Source organism: Pecten maximus, chromosome 9 (assembly GCF_902652985.1).
Source record: "Pecten maximus chromosome 9, xPecMax1.1, whole genome shotgun sequence".
Classification (NCBI taxonomy): Eukaryota; Metazoa; Mollusca; class Bivalvia; order Pectinida; family Pectinidae; genus Pecten; species Pecten maximus.
In genome coordinates, this window is record NC_047023.1 from 13,714,216 (window position 1) to 13,730,769 (window position 16,554).

Consider the following 16,554-nt stretch of genomic DNA (forward strand, 5'->3'; position numbering starts at 1 on the left):
TTATAACTTAAGAAATAATCAAAATTATATACCACCTAGATGTCGCCTTACATTATTTGAAAAATCATTCCTTCCTAGTACTGTGAAATTTTGGAATCCTTTAGACATTTCAATACGGTCTTCAGAAACTGTGTCAAAATTTAAACAAAAAATTAAACCGAAAAAACCTGTAACTAGACTGACCATAGGAAACAGAAAACTTGATGTTATACATACAAGACTCCGACATGGTTGTAGTGCATTAAATGGTGACCTCTATAAAGTTAATATAATTCTGTATCCATTTTGCAATTGTTCCTTCCCTGTTGAAAACGCATTTCATTACTTTTTCGAGTGTAATCAATTTAATAACCAACGTGCAATTCTTTTGAGAAAATTATCAGTACACAATGTTAACATTGATTTGAAGTTGATACTTAATGGATCTGATGACCTAAGCGAAAAAGAAAATGAAAATATACGTTTAATAGTCCAAGAATACATAAAAAAAATACTGAACTTTTTCTGTAGTGGTTTAATTTTCATGACTTATAGTACAGTGTATTTATATCTTCAGCTACATAATTATAGTATATATCTTATAATATGTATACAAAACGCCATGTAATGGAAAGCTTACTTTCTATATAAATTATGGGTACTGGTATGTCAAGTGTATTATTTCTTGTCACCTATAATAATTAATGTTGTGTTTCTTTTATATATACGTATATATGTCATCATCATTCATTATAATTGCTGCCATTGTATATATCATCTCATACTTGTATATGGAAAAGGACGATATATAAGTTGAATAACTTGTGTCCAATTCCTATTGAATTTTTCAATAAAAATATGTTTAAACTAAAGCTTTGTGCTCCGGGATTTCTTGAGTAGAAGTGTATATATATATACTGTATATATAGTAGAAATTTGTATAGAACTTTGTAGTGTTGTGGACATTGCTAAGAAGAAAGATGTGTTTCAGTTTTGTGTTTTTAGTGTATTAATTAAATAAAATTCATTTGCATAAACATCTAGTGAGTATTATATGATATGGAAGGAAATTATATATTTGTGCTGGCTTATATCCTTTTTTCATCTCTTCTTTGCTTATTGTATGTAAATATCTACGTTTATATGTAATACTATTTTCAGAGTGAGAAGTGTATATACCGGTAGAACTGTGAAATAATTGTTAAATAAGTGTTTAAAGTATTCTATATTAATATCAGTCTAACTATAAAAGTATAATTACAGTTAAGAAATGTATCATATTCACCAAAATAAAGTCAGATTTGTACATGCTTTTGTACATCGTTGTAAATATATGTATGCTTTTGTACATTGTTGTAAATATGTTTTCTGTACACCGGTAAATTTGTGAAGAGAAAGAAGTTGAAAGTTGGAAATATGATTACAAACTATATGTATTAACAATTAAATGAGGCATAAATAAATAATATATATCCCATCTATTATTATATGTGCTTACATATATATAGATAGATATATATTACATATATATATATATGTATGTAACACCAGAAAAGATTATGGGGGGTCGAAACGACTTAGGGGCTGGAACGACTAGGGACGGACCGGTTAGGGGCCGGAACGACTAGGGAAAAAGACACCCCCCCCCCCCCCCCCCTCTCCTCTCCTCGCCCACAACTGCTGCAGACCTGCCAACCTTTCAAATTCAAAAATAGTAATTTGGCCCATTTTTGAGCAAAAAAAGAGTAATTCTTAACAATTCTTGCCAAATCTATTGCATCAAAAAGAGTAATTTGCTACTATTTCGAGAGAAAAAAGAGTAACGACCACCACAAAATAGTAAAGATTACTATAAAATAGTAGTAGTTGGCAGGTCTGCTGCTGATACAGATGTGACGCCATTTTATTACCTTGACAGTTCAGGTATAGCCTCAGGAAATCTGTCAATACACTGGCCAATTAGATATACACAGGCATGTCAATCATATCCACTGGTGTGAGAAATTGATCTTCAAATATGGTAGAAATTACCATTCATATCTGTGAATGTATTAGGCAGCTAAAAGAATAGGATGGAGTAATATCACGGTAGGACATCACGTGACATAAATGGTGAATCCACGATGTTCAAGATGGAGTCGCCGACCGCTTCAAGGCGGAAAAGCACAGAAGATGCAGGTAAAACAAGAAAAGAAAATAACCTCTCAAAACTAGACATAGCCCATGTCTTCCGGTCATTATTTCTGCTTCCTCTGATACATTAAATATTTATAAAACTCCCCGTAGTTTTCCCAAACACTTCTACAAACCGACGGTTATTGTCGATATTTCCATGTGATTTGTTGTGGTATTTCCCACGACAAAAACTTGATTTAGTGTTAAGACCTATATTCCTGCCATCGTGCTGCTTTAACGGATAGGTATGTATTAATTTCAATCATTTATCACTTGATGATTTAAAAAATATAAGAAAAGTAGAATAGAAAAGCGATTTATGTTGATTTTTTCCACATGATCAGTTCCCACGCGTACTTTTGCGAAACACGAAAGTGATGAGTGGCCACGAAAGAATCATCGAGTACATATGCGTTTAGAATAATGGAATTTTATCTAGTCTACATAACGTGAAAATGTCTGAGACACTTGTTTCTATTTCCTATTCTGTACATTCAATTTTGTAACTATACATGCTTTTGAAATGTCTGAATAAAAGAAAGTTTAAACGGGGAAATGCCTATTTTTCCAATAAATATACATTGTACTTCAAAGTGACGTTTCTGTTTCAATGTTTTAGCGTTTGGCTGATTAAATAGTTGCTGATTACCTTTGATTTCAGATTTACGAATGTGTGCGATATGTGGGAAGGGTTTCAAAAGCAAATCTGTGATATGTGTATTGCTTCATTATTAATTTAGCTGTTTGTAATTCAGTATCGTTTCTTCTGTGATTCCGGTATGCTACATGTAAATCTTAACTAGATAATATTGCATTTCTTAGTACTATGTTTATACTTGGTATCTTATCTTATGTTTGTCGCAAGAATAGCACTACAGCGCTAATTTTACTGTTTTAAATATGCGACGTTAAATGAAAATTCTTGTATCTTGTTGTATCTTGGACTGTACAGATATGAAACTGCCCAGAGATACGGCACCTTACAATTGTTGCGACAAGATGTATTTTAGTAGGGCTAACCTTCAACGCCTTTAGGTAATATATATACTTTTGATACGTTTTGGGTATTTCATAATATTTCATAACTTCATATATAACTGACTTTTTTTTTACTTATTTCTCAGGCATGGTAAAAGAAAAACAACTCTTGTTGATCATTTGAGCGCTTACTTTATAAGGGATTCTTCTTCAAGCATTATAATGACCATGTTTAGTGACCAACCAGCTTAAAGCAGGTCTATGGTGTCACATTTAAAGACACATTAATTAATATGTTTTATTTTAAATGTTACTGTTAAAAATCACTGGAAAAAGTGTGGTTATATCTTTTGGAAATAGTTTATTAAACATTTGATTCTATTCTAGATAGGCATATGGGCTCTATGAGAAATATAAGAATGATTGTGCTAAAGCTCTATTAAAAGTGGACTGGACATACGTACAGGTCTATCCATATCTCAACACATATGTATGTAGACGAGTATTCATATGTTGTATACGTAGCATTTCTTAATTATTGTATGTACAGCTAGTATACTAAAAAAAACTCGTTAACGACATATGGAATCAACGCAATTTATTCCTCCTTTTGAATGACCCTGCATTTTCCTATCTTCTGGTGAGTCTTCTGTGGATTTACAGTCGTTGATGTCATCATGTAAAAGTTTAATGTCTCCAAATTCTTCATCGTTTTCATCCTGTGATGTAAATAGGACACGCACGGACGTAGGACTTCTTTTCACTTTTGGAGTGGCATGCTCTAAAAAAGCGTTTGACATTAGGCGATGGTCAGTATGTGTGTTTTTTCTGTTTGCCTCTGTGACAGTTTTATTGGTGTATGCTTTGGAAAGTATGTATCGTTTCGGCGCGGGCTGTGAGGTGGAGTGAGAGATTTTGAAAAAAGCTCTGATGGGGAATCGAAAGAATAAAAGTCGAGTTTCTTTTTTGTTTCCCTAAAACCCTTTTGCCTGGCAGAATTCCTTGACAATCTTGTTTTTACTTTCGTCATTCCTTCGGCATTAGAATTAAATTAAAAGTTAAATCAATATACTAGACACCTTGCGGAAACCAAAGCGGTTTCTAAGACATGATAAGTGCCTTATTCCGTAATGAATGTTCCAAGTTCGTGGTTACTACTCATTTTCGTATAACCACAAAGTATACGTGGGAACTCATCATTTGAGAAAGATTTGTATAAATCGTATTTGTAGTCTATTTTCACCATTTATGTTTTAGTATTTGGTGCCTATTGATCAAATATGAATATATACCAACTTGTTCAGGCAGTAGTTGCGGTAGAATGGGTCTTGGCGCTACAACAATTTTTACCGTGGGAAATACCACAACAAATCGCATGGAAATATCGGCAATAGCCGACGGTTTGTAGAAGTGTTTGGGAAAATTACGGGAACTTGTAAAGTAATTTAAACAAAAGAAGATACAGAAGTAGTGTCCAGAAGACATGGGCTATGTCTAGATTTGAGATGTTACATTTTTCCTGCGTTTTCTCTGCTTTTTTTCATCGAGTCGACCGGTGACTCCATCTTGGACTATCGTGGATTCACCAACTGATGTCACGTGATGTCCTACCGTGAATATATATAGTTGAAATATGTTGAATGTCTTTATTGTCCAGTAAAGCAAAGTAAACAAATATTTCATACAGAAAATGAATGTGAGTAGACAATCATACATAGTTCATAATCTTACTATCATCAAGGTTTTATTCGCAAATTAATCCAAATAAACACACCAACAACAGTTCTGGATACTCTTGTTTGTGAGAAGGTTTGGTTTGGTTTATTTTGTTTAACGTCCTATTAACAGCTAAGGTCATTTAAGGACGGCCTCCCGTGCGTGCGACATGCATGCGTGTGGTGAGTGTGTTTTGGGAGGCTGCGGTATGTTCGTGTTAAGTCTCCTGGTGATAGGCCGGAACTTTTGACGATTTATAGTGCTACCTCCGGTCACATTATACTGACAACGGGCGAACCAGTCGTCCCATTCCAAATATGCTGAGCGCTAAGCAGGAGTAGCAACTACCATTTTTAAAGACTCTGGTATGTCTTGGCTAGGGGACAGAACCCAAAGCCTTCCTCACAGGGGCGAACGCTCAACTAAAGGCCAAAAGTGAGGCATTGTCAAGGGACACATTAGGAAGAAGAAAGTTGTTCAGAAAGAAGAGAAAAGATAAGATCCCAAATTTAGTCGCCTCTTACGATCATGCAATGGGGGCAGCAGGTACAATTCTTACGCCCTACCTGCAGGGCAGGTTTGTGAGAAGAGATGATACACACGTACAGTAAACATATGCATTGCATTCTATACAAAACCCGCTTTTAGTCATGAAGGACACTTAATTCAGAAAGTAATATATAGATTCATCATGATCTACAATAGACTAAATCTCTCCCGTATGAAACCAGTGTTGGAGCCAACAACGTACTTCTTCATATTCAGATTTTATCCCTTATTTTACATGTCAAGGTCTCAGGGATTACCGACGATTAAATGCTTGAGATTTTTTTTTTTTTTTTTTATTTCTTTTTGTAATTGTGTAATTATCGTGAAGTGATTGAGATCCTTGTGATTTTACTTTCCATTCGTTTGTCGCAAATCATGTCTTCTCTTAAAACAGGACTTTAAAAAATATACAAACATGTTCGGAGAATTACGAATTCTCAAGTTTGAGTGGGTTAGTATACCGCTAAGCAATTACCAGATGTGAAATTACGGTCCACAAGCTCGTCATATCTGTCACTGCACCACAGGTGTCTGTGATTTCTGGCGTTCTAATCGTCACGCACCGATAATTGCTTGTGAGTTGACGCGTTTGGTTTGCATACACTTCCAAAAAAGTTCCGAAAATTGAGCTTGAATTTCGTAACAATAGCGTTTATACTATAGGGAATACATTTTCAAGTTTTTGAAATCAAATACATTATTTTTGGAATTCAGTGAGTTTCGTTTTCCCTACAAGCAAAACAAATTCGTTTCTCAAAGGTTTGCCTATATAATAATTAACCTAAGTCGGCTCATTCATATACCCACGATGTTGAAAATTTACTCTATGAATCTTGCCTGGGAGTTACTAATCTTTCATGGACAAGTTTTATCAAGTTTGGACAAATGATCCGAAAATCACAAACAGCGGTATCTGCCGAAGTAGATTTGCAACGTATCCATTGCTGTTTGGCTAATAAAAATTCTAAAATTTCAGCATTTATTTCACATCATGTATGAATTTCATTTTAAACTTCTATTACTAGAAGCAGAGAAGAATAATAACCGATATAAATATTGGTATGCAACAAACCATGCCCTCATAATAATAAAGGCTATATGATGCAAGTCGTTACATGTTATAAACGGCCCGTTATTCAAATATTATGCATGTTACACCGACCCGTTAGAATAGAAAATTATTCAGATTTTACATGTTATATATGACCCGTTATAATAGAAAATTACTAAGATGTTACAGGTTGTATACGGCTCGTTATAATAGAAAATTAGTAAGATGTTGCAGGTTATGTATAGCCCGTTTTTATAGAACATTATGTCCCTGGTTTCTGTAGCACTTGTTATAACTAATTAACAAATATAACTCAAAAAGTTTATTCAGCCCTTACATAATTGCTGTCTAATTCGCATTGAATCGCAGGTACGTGTTCACGTTTGTTTCCAATACTTTCTACATATTTCCTATATGGAGCGTACCATATACACAGTTTTATTGATATATATGCCAAGCGTTAATGAAAAATAAAATAAAATTACTAAGGAAATATGAAAAACAGATTTACTTCAATTCATATACAAATATTAAAGCAATATTAGAATCAAGAACAAGAACTTGTTTATTTGTTTAAAAAATAAAAGTTGGCTTATGACACAAGAGTACAGCTAGAGTTATGCCCCTTCGAATAGGGCGCTTCGAAATTGTATATCAAGTCGACCAAGAACTTTTTTAAAGCCATTTTTAATCTGATAATGCGTTTATCTCGACATATAAGGGTGTTATTGGGTAGGTTTATGGTGTTTTGGAGTGTTTTTTGGTAGTTTTGTGTCTTGAAATACGGACCAAGAAATCAAAATCATTCTTTATCAAGTCGGCAAAAAACGTTTTAAAATCCATTTTTAATATGATAATGCGTTTATCTCGACATTTAAAGTGTCTAAGGGTAGGTTTAAGGTGTTTTTGGGTAAATCGTCGTACCGCTGATCATCCAATAGCGGTCATAATCGGTGCTACCCGGGGAATATATATTGACCGCCCGGGCTTTTATTTATATCCAGACACTATCAAAAATATAATATACGGTTAGTTGGTAGCTTAATCAATAATATGTTAAAAAAAAGTGGTGAAAATATATCAATATGTTACAGAGTTACAGCTATATGAAGTTAGCGATCTCGCAACCTAGCGTTCGGGATGAGCCATAATCTTGTTATTTGCATTTATACGACCGCCCGGGCTTATATTTATATCCAGACACGATTAAAACTATAATATATGGATAGATAATAGCTTTATCAATAATATGGTAAAAAATGATGAAACATATCAATTTTTGGCAGAGCTATGGCTACGTGAAATTAGCGATCTCGCCACCTAGCGCTCGGTATGAGCAACAATTTGTATTCATACATTATCAAAAATATTGCACATGGTTAGATAGAAGTTTATTCCATAAATATGATCAAAAGTGGTGTAACAAATATCAATATTTGACGGAGTTATGGCTACGATCTCGCACTATTAAAACGACCGAGAACATTTATTCACTGTCCGGGTATTTCCACTCATACATAATTAAAACTATATACTATTTCACAATCTGCTATTGATGACACTTGCATTGACCCTCCTGTATTAAACCAGTCTCATACACATATACTTTCTGATATTGTAATATCTCGCCAGGACGTTCTTGATGCTATACATTCCCTTGACACGAAGAAAGCCTCTGGTCCCGACCTTGCAAGTCCACGTTTGATTAAGGAAGCTGCTGATATTGTAAGCTATCCACTACAAGCAGTATTTAACCTTTCGCTCACTGCATGTATATTCCCATCATCTTGGAAAACTGTTAATGTTACACCAGTATATAAAAAAGATGACCCATCTGCTTTAAGCAATTATCGACCTATATCACTACTGTCAATTGTTGGTTTGGTTTGGTTTGGTTTGGTTTATTTTGTTTAACGTCCTATTAACAGCTAAGGTCATTTAAGGACGGCCTCCCGTGCGTGCGACATGCATGTGTGTGGTGGGTGTGTATGTGTGTTTTGGGAGGCTGTGGTATGTTCGTGTTAAGTCTCCTTGTGATAGGCCGGAGCTTTTGCCGATTTAAAGTGCTACCTCACTAAAGCATACTGCTGAAGACACCCACCCAGCAGCACACCCCACCCGGTCACATTATACTGACAACGGGCAAACCAGTCGTCCCACTCCAAATACGCTGAGCGCTAAGCAGGAGTAGCAACTACCATTTTTTAAGACTCTGGTATGTCTCGGCTAGGGGACAGAACCCAAAGCCTTCCTCAGAGGGGCGAACGCTCAACTAAAGGCCAAAAGTGAGGCATTGTCAAGGGAGACATTAGGAAGAAGAAAGTTTGTAAGAAAGAAGAGAAAAGATAAGATCCCAACTTTAGTCGCCTCTTACGATCATGCAATGGGGGCAGCGGGTACAATTCTTACGCCCTACCTGCAGGGCAGCAATTGTTGGTAAAATGATGGAACGATGCGTATATAAATATGTTTACAACTATCTCGTTGAAAAGTCCCTACTAACACCCTGTCAGTCTGGTTTCAGATCTGGCGACTCCACTATTAATCAACTCGTATCTATTGCTAATGGTATCTTCTCCGCGTTGGATAAAGGTAAAGAAATCAGAATGGTATTTTGTGATATAAGCAAGGCCTTTGACCGGGTTTGGCATCGAGGCCTTCTTTCTAAAATAAGATCGTTGGGTATCACAGGAAATCTTTTTACTTGGTTCACGGATTACTTAAAAATCGTTGTCAACGTGTTGTTATAAATGGTAAGCAATCTTATTTAGCATATATCACAGCGGGAGTTCCCCAGGGATCAATTTTAGGACCATTACTATTTTTAGTTTTTATAAATGATATTGTTCATAACATCCATTGTAATATAAAACTATTTGCTGACGACACGTCTCTAGATGTCGAAGTGGAGTCGCCTGGTCTGGCCACAAATCTGTTAAATAACAATCTAACCAAAATTCATGAGTGGTCTCAAACATGGCTCGTAAATTTTAATCCTAACAAAATTGTTAAGATGACTAAGAAACTTGACAAACCTATCCACCCACCCCTGATCATGAATAACATTTCCCTAACTGAAGTAACGTGCCATAAACACCTCGGTGTAGCAATATCTGCTAACGGGAGTTGGACTGACCATATCCAATATACATGTATAACTAGTAAAGCCTCTAAAAAACTTAGTTTACTTAGAAACCTCAAATTTAGTATTGACAGGAAGTCTTTGCAAACTATGTATTATACTTTCATTAGACCCCTATTAGAATATGGTGATATTGTATGGGACAACCTAACTCTAGGCCAAAACCAGATTCTTGAAAATATACATCTAGAAGCAGCTAGAATCGTGACTGGTGCAACTAAACTCACAAGCCACGCTAGAATTTATGTAGAAACCGGCTGGGACCCCCTTAGTGCTCGCAGGAGAACACATAAAATTATTCGATTCCACAAGATTGTTCATGGTCATCAGTGCCCTCCTTATCTGAATAACTTCCTACCTGCTCGTCAATCTGATATTCATACTCATAACACAAGAAGAGCTAATCATTTCTGTCAAATAAACTGTCGAACAAAACTCCTTAAAGATTCTTTTATACCCTCTTTTGTTGATTTATGGAACACTCTTCCTGAAAACATCAAATCCAATCCGTCCATAACTAACTTATAAACATTTCTCAACTCCGACACTCTTTCTGCTCACTCTGTTCCCCAGCACTATTACCACTGCAGAAGCAGAAACGGCCAGATCCATCATACTCGTTTGAGAATGAATTGCAGCTCATTGAATACTCATCTGTTCGCTCGAAACTTAGTTGATAGACATATGTGTTTGTGTAATCTGTCTACTGAAACTACTGAACACTTCCTCCTCCATTGTGCCAATTACCGGCAGCTTAGACTTCAATGTTTCAATCGCCTTCCTCCTAACTATAATGTTAACGTTTACTCTATGGTAGTCCAGAATTCCCTGTTCAATTAAACGAAGTTATTTTTGATTGTGTTCAAAGTTTCATCATTCAATCTAAACGTTTCGGAAATTAACATTGTCTTTATGCTAGAAATCATATTTATCGTCGCGATAATTATATTCACTTTGTATGGCGCAGATTTCGTTAAGATTTTGTGTTTGTATTGTTTTACTATATACTAATAGTAAATATTTACAGAAATACATGTACAGTCCCAATACTTATATCATATAGTGTAAGTATAATATTTGTTATTAACTCGGATGGTAAAAAACCAGTGTTTGTTCCATTCTTACATTTTGATGCCAATCTCGATGCCACCCAGTAATCCCCAACCCGACCCCTGCACCCGTTCTCTTTCTCTTCCCTGCACATTTTATATATATTCCTGATGAGCAGCAAGAGCTGCGAAAGCGCTTGAAAGTCAGTCGTCGAGTTTTTTTTATTATTATATCTTTATTCTTACTTTCACATGGAAACAAACTATTCTTTCACTTTATAATATACATGTGGAGGGAACGACGACATTTGAAAGGACAACTACACATATATCAGAATGGATCCAGACAACGCAATTGCAAGTAAGTTGGCTTCTATTGATGTGATACTTAAAGCAATTTTGGAAGTGTTGAAATCAGACAAGTTGGTAAGAGAAACCGCTGAGGACTTGGTCACTCCAGCTATCTCAAGTATTTCATTTGAAGAGAAAAATTCTACTGACGATACAGAAACGTTTACTCCTGGTGAAGATTCCGTAAATGACGGAGCTCGGAAATTACGGAAGTCCATTGTTCAACAGTGGAAGCAAACGCTAAATGAAAGAAAGCAGCAGTACTGGAATTTCCTCAAACTGACAAAGACAATAGATATATATGAAGAATGGCTGAATAAAGAAAACCCGGTGGTTACAAGAAATAGAAGGAGAAATGGAAGAAGACCGTATAATCAGAAAAGGAACAGCTATTCGGAATTTTGAGTCAGAAATAAGATTTATGTGCAACAAGGCCGAAAGAGCTAAATGTAAATTTCAAACCGCAGATGAATTTATGGATGGAATAATACACAACAAAACCTCAAGTTCTGAAATCATTGATGTACTTCAGCAGCAATGGAGGATGGCATGCCAAACTGAAGAGGAAAAATCCTTAGGGCTTTGGTATAAAGAGAAAGAGCCATGGTTGAGCAGATATGAAGAAACATATGGAAACAAACTCTTTATTCAAAGCGGAACATATAAAAATACCGTGAAGAGATCTTTTTTCCAGGTTCAAAATATAACTCCAACCAAGAGTAGCACGCCTTTTGCAACAGCTAGGCCTTCAGCAGAATTACAATCTACTCCATCTTACGCAAACATTGTACGGACTCCTCCTCGATCTTTGAATATAACTACAACATCGAAGAAGAATATTTTACGAACAAAACTCCACCGTGCCGAAAAGAAAACTCAAAAAGACAAAGTCCCGGAAACTCCATGTCGTAAAGAACCCAGAACTACTTTCATTGGACAAAGTACATGTATAAATAGATCTAATAATTTTTAGGACACTCTCAAATTCCAAACAAAGGAGGAGGATTGAAGCCAAAGAAAGGCGAAAAAAGACAGACGATGCTACAGCAAGTAAGATAGAAAAAGTTCTTCCTAAAGTTATCAATTTATCTAAAAGAAAATTATCTATAGATGAAATTGATGTATTATCTAAAGGTCTGAAATTTTGTCCAAGTCCATCCAAATGCAATAATGAGGAACTTACTACAGATATTTTTAAATTCTGTAGAAATCTTAGACTTTGTGAAAAAATTTTTAATGAAGACGGAGAAAGTTGTATCATTGAGAACGATAATTTGATTTATAACAAATCAAAATATAAGCCACCAAAAAGTTCAGATAAATATTTAGAAGATACTATTGATACTCTAAAGAGATTTCCTTTGGAAAACAACAATCCGAAACATATTAAAAGTAATTTATCTTATAAACAGAAATGTGCCATTGAAACTTTAAAAAATGACTCTTCCATTATTATTAAAGAAGCAGATGAAGGTAGCGCAGTAGTTGTGATGAATACAGATTTCTACAGTGAACATATACATAGTATGCTGAATGATGTTAATTTTTACACAACAACCAGCGACGATTTTGATACTGAAACTCGTAAAATTATCAATAGTCTTATACAAAAGTATGACGCATGTTTACACGAAAAAGAAAAAGATTATCTTGTTAATTTTATGCATAAAACTAGTTTTTTCTATGGTCTCCCCAAAATTCACAAAAGTTCAATTATAGGTAAAGCTATAAAAGAGCAGAATAGTACTTATATCGAAGTGGAAAATCCTACAGATATGAAATTTAGACCTATAGTTGGTGGACCCAATAGTGCAACCCAACGCTTTTTTTGGACTTGGTACTGAAACCATTATGTAAATAGCTATATAAAAGACGATTTTGATTTTCTTAGTCGTTTACCTAGGAAGGTTCAGCAAAGATGTAAACTGGTTTCTTTTGATGTTGTAAGTCTATACACTAATATTCCACATGAACTTGGTATAGAGGCTGTTAAATATTGGCTAAATAGGAAAAGGGAAAAGATTGATTCCCGCTTTAGTAATGATTTCATACTTAAAGCTTTGGAGATTGTTTTGAAACGTAATGCCTTTTACTTTGACAAAGGATTTTTCCAGCAGATCAAAGGTACTGCTATGGGTACTAAAGTTGCCCCTACATATGCTACTTTAGTTTTAGGATATCTAGAGGAAACTCTTTATTCTAAAATTGAAACTACGTTTGGAGAAACTTTTACTGAATATGGCAGGAATAACTTTTTAAGGCTTCTTGATGATTGTTTTATAATATGGCCTCCTGGTAAGGACGTAGATGAATTTCGTCAAATGTTGAATACTCTTCATCCATCAATTCGTTATACCATGGAGTGTAGCGATACTTCGTTACCATTTTTAGATGTTTTAATTCAGATAGATACTTATGGAAAAATTTCTACTGATTTGTATTGCAAAGCTATTGATGCACATAATTATCTTAATTTTAATTCAAATCATAGTAAACATACCAAGGTGAATATTCCTTTTAATCTTGCCTCAAGGATTATAACAATTGTCAGCGAGAAGCAGGTACAAGATATTAGGTTTGGTTTATTTTGTTTAACGTCCTATTAACAGCTAAGGTCATTTAAGGACGGCCTCCCGTGCGTGCGACATGTATGCGTGTAGCGAGTGGGTATGTGTGTTTTGGGAGGCCTGCCCTGCAGCCCCCATTGCATGATCGTAAGAGGCGACTAAACTTGGGATCTTATCTGTTCTCTTCTTCTGAGGTAGCACTCTAAATCGGCAAAAGATCCGGCCTATCACAAGGAGACTGAACACGAACATACTGCAGCCTCCCAAAACACACATACGCACTCGCTACACGCATACATGTCGCACGCACGGGAGGCCGTCCTTAAATGACCTTAGCTGTTAATAGGACGTTAAACAAAATAAATCAAACCAAATCGTGTTAAGTCTCCTTGTGATAGGCCGGATCTTTTGCCGATTTAGAGTGCTATCCCACTGAAGCATACCGCCGAAGACACCCAGCAGCACACCTCACCCGGTCACATTATACTGACAACGGGCCAACCAGTCGTCCCACTCCTTATTTGCTGAGCGCTAAGCAGGAGTAGCAACTACCATTTTAAAGACTCTGGTATGTCTCGGCTAGGGGACAGAACCCAAAACCTTCCTCACAGGGGCGAACGCTCAACTAAAGGCCAAAAGTGAGGCATTGTCAAGGGAGACATTAGGAAGAAGAAAGTTGTTCAGAAAGAAGATAAAAGATAAGATCCCAAGTTTAGTCACCTCTTACAATCATGCAATGGGGGCAGCAGGTACAATTCTTACGCCCTACCTGCAGGGCTTTAGGGTAGACAGACCTGATAGATGTTCCTAGTACATTGACCAGACATGCCATCTGCCATACACCCATGTAAATGCCACTCTTTCTTATTGCCATCACTTCTTGTTCAAAGATTTTCTGTACAGATCTGCTGGTTAAAACGTCACAGTTGTAATACTCTGAAAAGGTAGCAAAGGTAGTTGGAATTCCCTTCTTCACTTGTCCACCTTTTATCAGACAGTCATTGTCTAGGTATTTCATTTCATTGCGTACCAATTCAAAAACAATCCTCATTCGAATTTCCAAATGGTTGTCTTCAGTTCCGAAGGCAAACAGGCTTCCGCAACGTGGCAGGCAATTTCCATAACCGTAAATAGTGCATGGGTACAGGCCAGTCAAGTCATCATCATCAGGTAACAACATTGAGGATTTGCTGTCAATGGTTCGGCGATGAGTAGATAATGTGATTTCCTTTGGTGGCGGTAAAGGTGTCATTTTTTTTATGTAACCAATGACTAGATTTTGGAGTTCTTAAAAATTTTGGCATGAGAGGACCTGATTATAAACACTTTTCCAGTTTAGTTCTATTTCTTCGCCTTGTTTTTCCTTTCTACCATTATCGTTTCCAGTAGAGCTTGTTTCATCCTTTCTTGGTCTTTTCTTTCCTTTGGCATTGCCTGGAGATTGATTTTCGGCAGTTTTCTTTCTTAACACACCTCGAATTCCTGTATGTATGTCAGTCTTCTTGTTTTTCTCTTCTTGTAAACTGTCACCAATGTTCTCCTTGTTTACTTCCTCTGATTTGACTTCCAGAGTCTTTTGTATTGGTTTTTTCCTCTGTCTTTTTTGATGTGCAGTTCCTCTCTTGGCGTCTTCTTTTCTTTCTTCTCTATCTTTTTCTCAATTGTTTTTATATCTGGCTCTAGTGTCTGTACTTTGAAGTCCTCCACATATTCTTTATTTAAGCAATTGTCTTCTTTCAGACATCCTTGACAAAAACACGAAAAATTTCTTGTTTTTATAGTGGACTGATGAAGCAATGTGTTCTGAATAGTGTATTTTCCGTGTTTGTCGGATTGGCTTGACATTTGTATTTGGTCTGTCTCTGTTTATTTCATCGTGTTTCACAAAGAAGAACTTCCGTTTTGATAAAGTTTCATCAAGTTCTAGGTATTTTTGACAATATTCAAACAAGTCTTTTGCATTGTTTATCACTACCTTGTTGCCAATTATAGCTCGATCCACTGCTCTGTTTAAAATCCCAGTCTCTGCGTCGCATTCACTTTTACCATGTTCGGATCCGAAGTGATTTCTAATTGTGGAAATAGGCTGAACAGCCAGATCAGCAAAGGGACCCTCCGACTTGTATTGGGCAGCACATCCGTCCGAAAATACCACCATCTTGGTAGGCTGCTCACCCAGCTGACTTTCTGTATGAGAATCCACTACTGTCTTAAAGTGCTGTACAGCATGGTAATCATGTGTATTGTCTTCAGACAAGATTATGGATGCTTCTCTTACTAGACCGGGTTTGTCTACACATTTGTGAAAGCTCACAGTGGGGTGAATTGTTATCTGGTTATTTGAGTAAAATGCTGCTTTGACTTCGTTTTGGTAGACAACACCCCGATTTTTTGCAAAGTCCATGATCTGAATAACCCAATCATTGGGAAGATTGTTTTTCAAATGTACAAATTGGTCCTGTTGCCAATGTGCAGTGTGAATATGTCGTACAAATGAAGTACTTTGTGATGGTTTCAAAATATCCTTCTCAACAAATTCAACCATAAGTTCGGTCTTTTTTCCGGTTTTAGTTTTTAGTTCCAATTTTCCAGATTCATTTCTTTCCCATCTGTTCCAAGTCAAATCCTTGTCTTCAGGAATATTCTTGTACCTCTCCATAAGGGTTTCCATGTAGTTACAACATTCAGAGCATTCCCCTTCAATACATGTGGATTTGTTGTATTTTTGACTGAACGGCTTTGGACACAGCAGAGTTTAAAGAAGTAGGCTTTCATTTATTTGCTTAGCAGCTACCGATTTAGCATGCTCTAAGGTGAGGAGTTTGTATCTCACATTCATGCAATACCCACAAACACAATATTCCCTGTGGCTACTGGTTAATTTCCGTATGTTTCGGGGACGTAATGCAGCAAAAGTACTGAGACTTACAGGATTCTGTGGATGTTCTGCAATGTACTTGGAGTGGATTTCCTTGATAGACATTAAAAGGAGATGTC